The 11,268-nt window shown below is 44.6% G+C and overlaps 1 pseudogene; it reads right to left on the bottom strand.

Annotated features, from left to right (window-relative positions):
* Window positions 1–5,987: 5,987 nt before the first annotated feature.
* On the bottom strand, window positions 5,988–7,613 carry LOC132414185 (high affinity cAMP-specific and IBMX-insensitive 3',5'-cyclic phosphodiesterase 8A pseudogene; annotated as a pseudogene).
* Window positions 7,614–11,268: the final 3,655 nt, after the last annotated feature.

The following is an 11,268-nucleotide window of genomic DNA, read 5'->3' as shown; positions in this document are numbered from 1 at the left end:
TCAATGTCCCCCCAACCCCAACGAATCCCCATATCTTTAGACATAAACTTTCATTTGTCCTCCGTCTTGTGAAAACCTACTTCTAAGAAAGTCTCTGATCTCCAACTTGGTGTGAATTCAAGACAAAAGTACTATTTACCTCAGAGAGACAACTTTTCAAGAGTGGTTTTGTTTGGTTCGGTTTTTCTGTCTCTCCCAGTTCCTCAGCATTGGACAAATCCAGGAGATACGTATTATGGCTCTACCACTTAGCACCTGTGGGATTCTCCAAGCCTCGGTTTTCTTACCTGGGAGGGGCATCTGAAAACCATCTGGATTTCAGCCAGTACTCCAGGTAATTCTGAGACAGGTAGTCCTTATTCCATATTGAGCCAAATACTGGTTTAGGCCATCAGTGAGATCTCACCAAGGGCCTCATGTATCTTGTAAGATTAAAAATTTTGTATGGCTACTTCATGCTAAAACTCTGGTTAGTAATAAGTAGGGTATTTTCCCTGCATGTGTCTCTCAATAATTAGAGAAAGTTCCTGTCCTGGGACTGCTGAGAGGACCACGCCCAGGTCTGTCTCAGGTAAAGTATGAACTGCTGGTTAGGCAGCCTCACTACATCACATCAACCTGGGTTCACAGCAGTGACTGGGTCAGGGAGGGCCTGGGCAGTCTCATAACAGTCAAGGGCTGTTTCTAGATCTCTAAAAGGAAAATATTTAGGACAAGAAAGACATGCATCCGTGAGTCTGAAATTCTCACATCTTCCCCAAGCCACCTTCTAATTCTTGAGAGACATATTCAGGGAAAATACCCTGCTTATTACTAATCAGAGTTTTAGCCTGAAGTGCCTTACAAAATTTTTAATCTTACAAGATACATGAGACCCCCTTGGTGAGATCTCACTGATGGCCTAGAGCAGTATTTGGCTCAGTATGGAATAAGGACTACCTGCCTCATAATAACCTGGTTGAAATCCAGATGGTTAGCTCTCCCACAAAGCAAGGAAATTAGGATGATAGGGCCAGAATTATGCATTTTCCATAATTAGTAATTAGTCATTATTTCTGGCCTAGCCTAAAAGCAAGTTGGTCCCCTTTCTTTTAAGATCTTATCCTTACTTTGGTCTTACAGCTTCCAAACTGAGTAGGGGAGGGACAAGCGTTCTGGCAAAGGATGGGACCCAGCCAAGGAAACAATATTGAATTTGAAAATTTAAAAATTAATTTATTATGGGCAAATAGTGCAGGGAGAAAAAAAGAAGAAGGTGGGTGAAATTTTAGGAGAAGTAATGAAATCTTGTGAGAAGATAATAGTTGAAGTAAAAAGCAAACTAAAATATAGCATGAGTTTAAATAATTGATAATGACAGAAGTAGGGGCGCCATACCTAGAGAGAAGAAAATACAGTCCTACCATTCTCTTGTCCCCAGGACTGAGCAAAACTTAAATAGTTAATATAACTTCTTGGTTTTCAACTCTTGTTGTCAACCTGTAGATAAAACACAGGACCCTTTGCTGTGATTGCATAAGAAAATGTAAATGTGATCAGCACAGACAAATGAAACAAACATGGTATTGACAGAAGGTGAGTTGTACAGAGGAGAGGAAAGACAGAGAGCTGTGGGTGCACAAATAGTCTCATGCAGAAAGAAAATGATGAGATTAGGGGGAAAGTTGATACCATAAGAAAGTTGATAGTATAGCTATATACTAGAGCTAATATTTCTGGAGAGCTTCTGCGTGTTGGATACTAAAGGCTGCAAATGCCTTATTATTATTTGCATTGTCATGAGAAACTCCGTGCAATGGGTATCATCCATTTCCTCGGTTTACAGGTGAGGAAACAGAGGCCCAGGAAGGTTATATAAATTACTCAGGATTGCAGAGCTAATTAACTGAGGAAGAAAGCTTCCAAGCCAGGTAGGTGGTCCATGTCCAGATCCAGTGCTTTTAGCTACTATGCTACCACTTCTCCCATCAGTAAAGCTAGGAAAACTACATGAAGTTACAAAAGAGAAGCAGTATGAGTAATGACATGAATATGATGTATTAGAAAAGAAGAGTGATGAGTAGTAGTGGGGGTAGGAGTTTCTCTTCCTCCTTCATGTTAGGGTGTTAAAATTGATCTAAAATGGATATAGCAGGATAAACATAATGTTTAGAATTATGGGGGTGACATTGAAGTAGCAAAAACCTGTCTCTGGAGAGGGGAACTGGGGTTAGATGGGTTGAATTTCAGTATCATTTGAGTTGCTATCATGTTCATGTATTATTTTCATTAAAAATACTTTTATTTATTTAGAAATAGCTTCAACTGTGTAAATGCATCAAAACATGAAATTCAAAATTATCTTTAAATCTCTCATACATTTGTTAAATGCTTGCCTTATCAGGATCATTCTTTTCAGCTTTGAAGTCCATTTTTTAAAAAATAAAAAGTCAAGAAGTATGAATTTTTAAAATTAAAAATTGTCCCTGGTTATATTGCCAGGCACCACAGATGGAAGGTGTGGAACTATTAGAAGTAACCTGGATGTCAACCCTGCTTCTGGGAGGCATTTCTGACTACAAGGGCAGGAGATTCTCTGAAGCCAGGTAGCAGGAGTTTTTTGTTTTTTGTTTTAACATCTTTATTGGAGTATAGTTGCTTTACAATGGTGTGTTAGTTTCTGCTTTATAACAAAGTGAATCAGCTATACATATACATATATCCCCATATCCCCTCCCTCTTGCGTCTCCTTCCCACCCTTCCTATCCCACCCCTCTAGGTGGTCAGAAAGCCCTGAGCTGATCTCCCTGTGCTATGCGGCTGCTTCCCACTAGCTATCTCTTTTACATTTGGTAGCATATATATGTCCATGCCACTCTCTCGCTTTGTCCCAGCTTTCCCTTCCCCCTCCCCGTGTCCTCAAGTCCATTCTCTACATCTGCATCTTTATTCCTGTCCTGCCCCAGCAATCCCACTACTGGGCATATACCCTGAGAAAACCATAATTCAAAAAGAGTCATGTACCAATATGTTCATTGCAGCTCTATTTATGATAGCCAGGACATGGAAGCAACCTATGGACAGTTGCTTCCATGGACAACTGTCCATGGAAGTGTCCATGGACAGATGAATGGATAAAGAAGATGTGGCACATATATACAATGGAATATTACTGAACCTTAAAAAGAAATGAAATTGAGTTATTTGTAGTGAGGTGGATGGACCTAGAGTCTGTCATACAGAGTGAAGTAAGTCAGAAAGAGAGAAACAAATACTGTATGCTAACACGCATGTATGGAATCTAAAAAAACAAACAAAAAGGGTTCGGGAGCAGGAGTTTTGATCCTCTGGAACCATAACAAACAACTCAGAGTAAATGAATCAGGCGCCTGGGTGCCTGGAGGGGTCTGGAAGCCTCTCTGTGATGGTGTTCTTTGTTTTTACATGTCTAATCTCATAAATGTTGCACTAGGCTCAGTGCTGTGCATTTTTAGGCTGAGTTATATTTTCCATGTGTGTACTTCATAAAAGTAAGCACTTTTATGCTCCCTTTAAAAAGGGGATCTCCCAGTTGAATTGCCAAGTGAAAGCTTTCTAAGGAGTTCATTAAGCATACGTATATGTGCAGTATCTCCATCTGTCATTGAAGTGAGTATGAATGTATGTATGTATATCTATCTATCTATTTATCTTTCTATTTATCTATCATCTATCAATCATTATCTCCCTGTTTACCCATCTGTATCAGTATGCCTAGGCTGCTATAACAAAATATTATAGACTGAGTGGCTTAAACAACAGACGTTTCACACAGTTCTAGAGTCTGGGAAGTCCAAGATCAAGGCAAATCTAGTTCTGGTGAGTCCTCCTTTTTTGGCTTGTAGAGGGCCACGTTCTTGCTGTCTCTTCACATGGTGGAGAGGGAAAACTCTGGTGTGTCTTCCTCTTCTTATAAGAGCTAATTGCATCATGGCAGCTTCATCCTCATGACGTCTTCTAAACCTAATTACCTCCTAAAGGCCCCACCTCCTAATTGCATCATACATAAGGGGATAGGGTTTCAACATATGAATTTGGTGGGTGGTTGGGCACAGAAATTCAGTCCTTAACTCTATTAATCTATCTATCTATCTTATCTATGTATGTATCTATCTGTGTATCTATGTATCTATGTATCTATCTGTGTATCTATCTATCTATGTATCTATCTATCTATATCTACCTGTCTATCCATCTATCCTTATGTAAAGAAGAGTAACAATGGCTTATAAGTCACTTCCCTACATTATTTTATCCTTCCAAAACTCTTGAGAGGTCAGTAGGCCATAGGAAAAGCACTGAAGCACTTGAAGGTTGAATTAACCGTTTGTGATTACTTAATCAGTAAATGGTGTGCATGGAACTCCACACACATCTTCTCTGTCCTCCTTTCCTCCTTCCCTCCCTACTACTTGCTGACTCTATTCCAGCCACATTATTTACTAACTCTTCCCTGAGGACACTGGCATCCTTCCTCTGGGCCTTGCAGAGGTTATTCCCATGATCTGGAATGCTTTTCCCTCAGATGTCTGACTCATCTGAATCCCTCTAGACTGTTCAAATTCCACCTTCCCAGTAAGACTTATCCTGTCTACCATTTAAGTTGAAAGCCTTGCTTCTCCCTGCCCACAATCTCACCTCACCATATACTGCTTAATCTCCATAGCATTTATTACTGGCGAACCTACCAGATAATATACATGAGTTTCTGTTCTCCCCTCCAAGTGGAAGATAGGCTGCACAGACTCAGGAATTTTGCCATTATGAAACCTAGTGAAGGCCCAGCAGAACTCTAGGGTCAGCCATAACTGGGCACAATTATAACTCTTGTGATTTGATATTTTAGTGAGTTAGCTCAGAGCCAAGCCAGTTATTAAAGAGGATCTTTTCTGCTATTTTAAGCAGCATGGGACATTTGAGGTCAACTTAAATTTTCAATAATTACAGAGCAGGTATGAACTCTTCCTTTGTTTCTCCAGATACATGAACCTGGATGCCAAATCCATCCTCTCTGAGTGTAGTGGGAATGTATGAAGATGACTGGCCTAAGTCTCAATTGAATAAAAAGATGCCCCAAAAGACATTTTAACATTTTTGAAAAGTAGTTATAAAGTGTGGTTCCTTATCACACATCAGGGATTATCTAGCCTCCAGTGTGGTTTTTTGTTTTGTTTTGTTTTGTTTTTGCAAAAGACATTTCAACATTTTCGAAAAGTACAATCATAAAGTGTGGTTCCTTATCACACATCAGGGATTATATAGCCTCCAGTGTGGTTTGTTTTTTTTTTTTTTTTGCAGTAAAATTGTGTCATTTTATATTTGAAATTTGCATTATGAAAATAAGTCTGTACACGAAGTAATGCATATTTAATTAATATGAATCATATAAATTTGGTCATGGCATTTAAAGTTGGCTTTGACTTTGAATTATTTTTAAATTCATAGAAAATATTGAACTTCTCATAAAATAAAACATTTTAATAATTGATATTAATAATCAACTTCAAAATTTCTTTGTCTGCATTTTCTGTTCAATTTTGAAAGAGAAGTCACTTTCAGTAGTGTTCCAAAGTGAGTGATTGCACCTTCTATGATGTGAAAAAAGATCCGATTGCCATTAGCTGTTCTTAAGTGCTGAACATAACTGAGGAATTTTAACGAGATACTCTCTGTCACTGGCAGGAAATCCATCTCCGTCCTTTGCGGGGGCAGTCCTGAGCTCGTGTTTTAATGGACGCGAAGGCAAACCATGGTTCTCACGTGACTTTCTGAAGCACCCCCGCAGCAGGCCCAGGTACCTTGAGTGGACTAAGTCTCACTTTATGGCAGTGGCATCAGATGGTGGCTACAGAAGGTTGCCGACATCCCTGTGTGCTCTTACAGGCTCTGCAGACCGGGGGACGAAAGGACCAAGGAACTCTGCCCTCAGGAATCCCAAGTGACTAGAGGGACACAGCATCAGGGCCCCAGGCAGTGTCGCCCACTATTCAGGAGGTGGGCGGAGGCTCCGCAGCTTCATTTCATCCAGTCCCTTCCAGTATTTAAAATTGTTGTCAAGACGCTGCATTAACTCAGGCAGGTCTGCAAAGGCGTCCCAAGCAGCAAACATGTCTGTGATGAAATAGTCAATGAAAGAGATTTGGGATTTGGGGATGCTGCAGGTATTTCTGTCAAAAACTGACATCACTACAGGCAAGTCCTGTCGCTTCTCTTCATCAGTCTGAGAAAAACATTCTTCTGAGATACGTGCACCAGATTCTGAGATACTGCACTTTCCCAGGGGTCAGCAGGGATTTGACACATCAGCACACTTAATCAGCATTCGTTTGATCAGACTGCGGTTGTCTGGAGTTCTGAGCATAGTGATTATGGCTTCTTGATTTTTACCAGTTTCTCCATCTTCCTCTGATGCTGCCAAGGGCTTGTTGATGCTATTGACAAATTTGTTGACGTGCTCAAAGTGCTTTGTCATTTCTGTGGCTAAGACCATGTCGATAATACTCTGGTGCAGAGTCCGGTAGTCATCCCTCTCCATGTTTTTAAAGATGTTGCATTTATCATCACGAGTGGTCAGTTGGAAGGCCAAGGCCGTGAGGTGGCTCTCGAGCACAGCAGTGTCGTTATACAGAATGGCCAGCTCGCTCCCAGCATTGCACAGGAAGGAGTTGGTTCTCCCGGGGTGGTCCAGGTCATGGACAGTGGCAGCAATGAGGGCAGCGATCTCATCAAGTGGATCTAAAGTTTGCATTATCCTCTCTTTGCAGAGAAAATAGGCAGTGGCGTGAAGCACATCGGCAGAATGTGTAGAATTGTGGTAGGGGTTAGAAGCATGATAATTGGCTTCGATAATTTGCAACCATGATCTCAGCGTTGTCTCAGAGCATTTTAAGACTTCACAGACTCCAAAGCGAGCGAATATTTTGAGACCAAGATAAATCAAAGGCCTTTTATGAGTGGCAGCCTCCAGTTCAAAACTATCAAAGTCCCAGAATTCCTCATTTTCCATGGCCCGAGTTATCTGTGATTGGACGTTGTGAAGGAAGGTGGAGGTGATTACACTGCTGGAAACCTGTTGAAGGTTTTTTGTTGAAAGAACATACTCATTCCTGGATGGTCTTCACAAAACATCAGACATTAAGTCCCCAACAAGGTCAATGGCATGAGGATCATTGTCCTTAGCATCAAATTGTGGTGAATATAATTCAGTGGTTCTTAGAATTTCCAGCACACGATCTAAGGCTTCTGTCACAGGCATGGGACTGCTTTCCTGGGCAGCACTGATGATATCGATTGCCTTGGTGATGGGCGCCTCAATCTACATGGAATGTATCCGGGCCATGGAGGAGCGTCGTCTCTGGCTGGAAACTTCTTGTTCGAGAGGCAGCAGTTCTGACATCTAGTGAGTTTTTTCTCCCGTCGTTATGTTTGCCTGACTGATTATCTGTATGAGTGTCAGACTGAACACATTCAGCTATTTTCTCAGCCTTATTGTTGCCATTGCACACTCTGATAATGGACACATAGTGTCTAATTGTTCCTCCCTGTCCAATGACAGGTATCATCTTCACATTTTGTTGTTGAGAGACATACAGAGAAGCCAGGGTGAGTCACCCCATCTATCCCTCCTCTGGACCTTAGTTCCTCCTGATTGTCACTCGTTACACTGAGAACAGATTTCAGGACTCAGCACATGCAGCCATAATGTGTGCCTAATTCCACATCCCAGTTACTGGGACACAAAATTTTGGTGTCTTCAAGTCTGGCTCCCACGTCACCACTCACATATGTCAGTTCTTCCTCTACAGCTGAGTCAGTGAGTAAAGACACATAAACAGAAGCAGATTAATATGAACAAGGTTTTATTGACATATATATATATGTACATAAAGCTGGGAAAGAGAAGGGCCCATTGAGGCAAATGCATAGGGGGAGAGGAAGCATCTGAAAACAGCAGTGGGCATCCTGCCAGTTCCAAGTCTAGGGAAACTGGCTGGGGGCTTGGGTCCACCAAGTTAACAGTCAAGCCAGGGATGGCACAGTAGATGATACAGGCAGCTCTCTTCCATTCTCCTAACTGGAACTTCTCAAGTCTGGTGTAGTTCTGAAGTGGGCTCATATGCCACATGCACACACACACTCACTCTTGCACAGCCCTGAGGTGTGGTCCTCCGGCTTGCTGTAGGAAGAGAGGAGGTTAAGTTTCACTTAAACGGGCTGAGCCACTTTCCAGTGAGGCAAAGTCCATTCATGGTTACACACAGTTTGCAGAATAAGATCTGCTCTTCATTTGTAGAGTTTCTTTGTAGAAGAAAGGAATTAGCTGATGGCTCCTATGAAGCCCTGGGCAAGTTATGAGGCTGCCAGGCTCCTATGAGCACAGGCACAGCTGCCCTGACCAGAAGCCTCCAAACACAATGCTGGCTCGTCTAAGTCAGAGGGGTGTCCTGACTTGGGTGCCCCAGTGTTCTTCCTGAGAGTAGAGGTTCCTCTCTAAATATGGATGGTGCTGTCCCCCGTGGCGCCACCTGGGTTTTGGCTGGGGGGGGGGCCAGGTGCCTTGTATTAATGCGGCCCCAGAAGTGTATGCAGTCACAGCAGGTGTGGTGCTGTCCCCCATGGCGCCCCCACCCCGTTCTCTGCACAGATGGGTTCCAAGTCTGATGGCAGTTAATACACAGGGCCTCCCAGCACCCGTGAGATGTTGTGCCCTCCATCCGCACCACCTGTGTATTGGCCAGGTGGGTCCCAGTTGTAAGCGGGAATACCAGGTCCTCCAATCATGGGCATGATGTTGTTCCCTCCGAGACGACCACCACCTAGTGGGCAGGTGGGCCCCTTGTGCTCGGAAATAAGGTAGAACTAGAAGTGTGTTGAAACCCACGGGTGGTAACCACACTTGCAACTCCAGCAGATGTGGTGTGCTCTGTTGGAAGGTGGAAACTGACATGTCCCTTGACACAGATTTCATCTCCTTGGTGATGGAACTTTTAAACGTAGATTTTCTACGTCCAGATGGGCCCTGTGTGCAGTGGTGGAAAGTGGAAAGAAACACTAGGGCCTCCCATCGTGGGGATGGTGTTGTCCCCTGCCATCACCGTACCACCTGTATTGAGCGCAGGTAGGCCCCAGGTATTTGGATTTAAGGTGGAATCAGGTATGTTCCCAAATGCTGGGATGGTGCCTGCCCCTCCTACTGCAGCAGCCTTGCCGTGGTAGGTAGATGGCAGGTCGTCTGTCCCAAAGTAGGAACAGAAGTGGTGCTGGGTGCCCCACTTAGACCTGTCCCAAAGTTAAGTGGTCTGGATGCCTCTGAATGAGTGAGGCCTGGGGCTGACACACCAACTCCAAGGCTCCCACCGGCCGTAGGGGTTGCAGGTCACATGAACAGTGGGCCCGGTGTGGTGTCGGCAAAGAGCGAGCTACCGTCTCCAGTACTGGGCATCCTGGTGGCAACTCCAAACACAGTAGCAATGGACACAGACCTAGGGAGAATGCCTGGGTTGTCGCCAAAGGCTGGCTGCATGTTGCTGGTGGTGGCAAATATGGAAGAGGGCAAAGCTGACTGCATGATGCTGACTCGCGGTGGCTAGGCTGCAGGAGCGGCTAGGACTTTAACTTGTGCTGAGGCTACTGGGTTTCCCAATAGAAAACACTCGTTAGGCCTCGGCACATCGTTGGCCCCCAGTTTGGCCTGAGACGGGAGACCTGGGACTGAGGAAACTTGAAGTGTTTGTCTATCTGTTGCCCGTGTCGCAGGTAAATGCGTGGAGGAATGGGCTGAGGCATTGTTACCACTGGGTGGTGTGTTCCCAGAACTAGGAACAGCCCTGTGAAATGGCTATTAGTTCTGCCTGGAGACAGGGGCAGACTGGAACATGACAGCCTGGGAAGGAGGTGTGGTGTCCATAGGTTCAGTGTCAGAGCTGCTACCTGCTGAAGTACCCTTGATGGCTGAAGTCGCAAATGGGCTGAGAAAAACAGGAGCCGAAGGGAAAATGACAGCATGGGAAGCAGCTGTGGTGTCCATAGGTTCAGTGTCAGAGCTTCTGCCTGCTGAAACTGTAATGTGGGGCTGGGGAAAACAGGAACCAAATGGAAAAAAACAGCCTGGGAAGGAGGTGTGTTGTCTGTCCATAGGTTGAGTGTCAGAGATTCTGCCTGCTGAAGCCGTAAATGGGAGACTGGGGAAAACAGGAGCAGAATGGAAAATGACAGCCTGGGAAGAAGGTGTGGTGTCCATAGGTTCAGTGTCAGAGTTTCTGCCTGCTGAAGCCATAAGTGTGAGACTTGGGAAACCAGGTTTAAAATAAAAAAAAGCACCCTGGGAAGGAGGTGTGGTGTCCATAGGTTCAGTGTCACAACTTCTGCCTGCTGAGGCCGTAAATTGGGGGGCTGGGGAAAACAGGAGCCGAATGGAAGATAACAGCCTGGGATGGAGGTGTTGTGTCCATAGGTTCAGAGTCAGAGCTGCTACGTGCTGAAATACCGATGACGGCTGAAGCCCTAAATGGGGGCTCAGGACCACAGTACCCGAATGGAAACTGACAGCCTGGGATGGAGGTGTTTTGTCCATAGATTCAGTGTCAGAGCTTCTGCCTGCTGAAGCCGTAAATGGGGGCTGGGGAAAACAGGAACCGAATGGAAAAAGACAGCCTGGGAACGAGGTGTGGTTTCCATTGATTCAGTGTCAGAGCTTCTGCCTGCTGAAACCGTAAGTGTGAGCCTGGGGAAACCAGGTGTCAAATGAAAAATAACACCCTGGGAAGGAGGTGTGTTGTCTATACGTTCAGTGTTGAGTTGCTACTTGCTGTAGTACCCATGGCGGCTGAAGCCCTAAATGGGGGTTGAGGAAAACAGGAGCCGAATGGAAAATGAAAGCCTGGAAGGAGGTGTGGTGTCCATAGGTTCGGTGTCACAGCTTCTGCCTGCTGAGGACGTAAATTGGGGTTCGGGAAAACAGGAACCGAATGGAGAATGTCAGCCTGGGAATGAAGTGTGTTGTCCACAGTTTCAGTGTCAGAGCTTCTGCCTCTGGAGGCCATAAATGGGGGGCCTGGAAAAAACAACAGCCGAATGGAAAATGACAGCCTGGGAAGGCGGTGTGATGTTCATAGGTTCAGTGTCAGAGCTTCTGCCGGCTGCAGCCGTAAATGGGGGGCTGGGGAAAACAGGAGCCGAATGGAAAGTGACAACCTGGGAAGGAGGTGTTGTGTCCATAGGTTCAGTGTCAGAGCTGCTACTTTCTGAATT

This window comes from Delphinus delphis, chromosome 1 (assembly GCF_949987515.2).
Source record: "Delphinus delphis chromosome 1, mDelDel1.2, whole genome shotgun sequence".
NCBI classification, from domain to species: Eukaryota; Metazoa; Chordata; class Mammalia; order Artiodactyla; family Delphinidae; genus Delphinus; species Delphinus delphis.
Note: the sequence above shows the minus strand (reverse complement) of the source record. Positions and strands in the feature narration are given on the sequence as shown.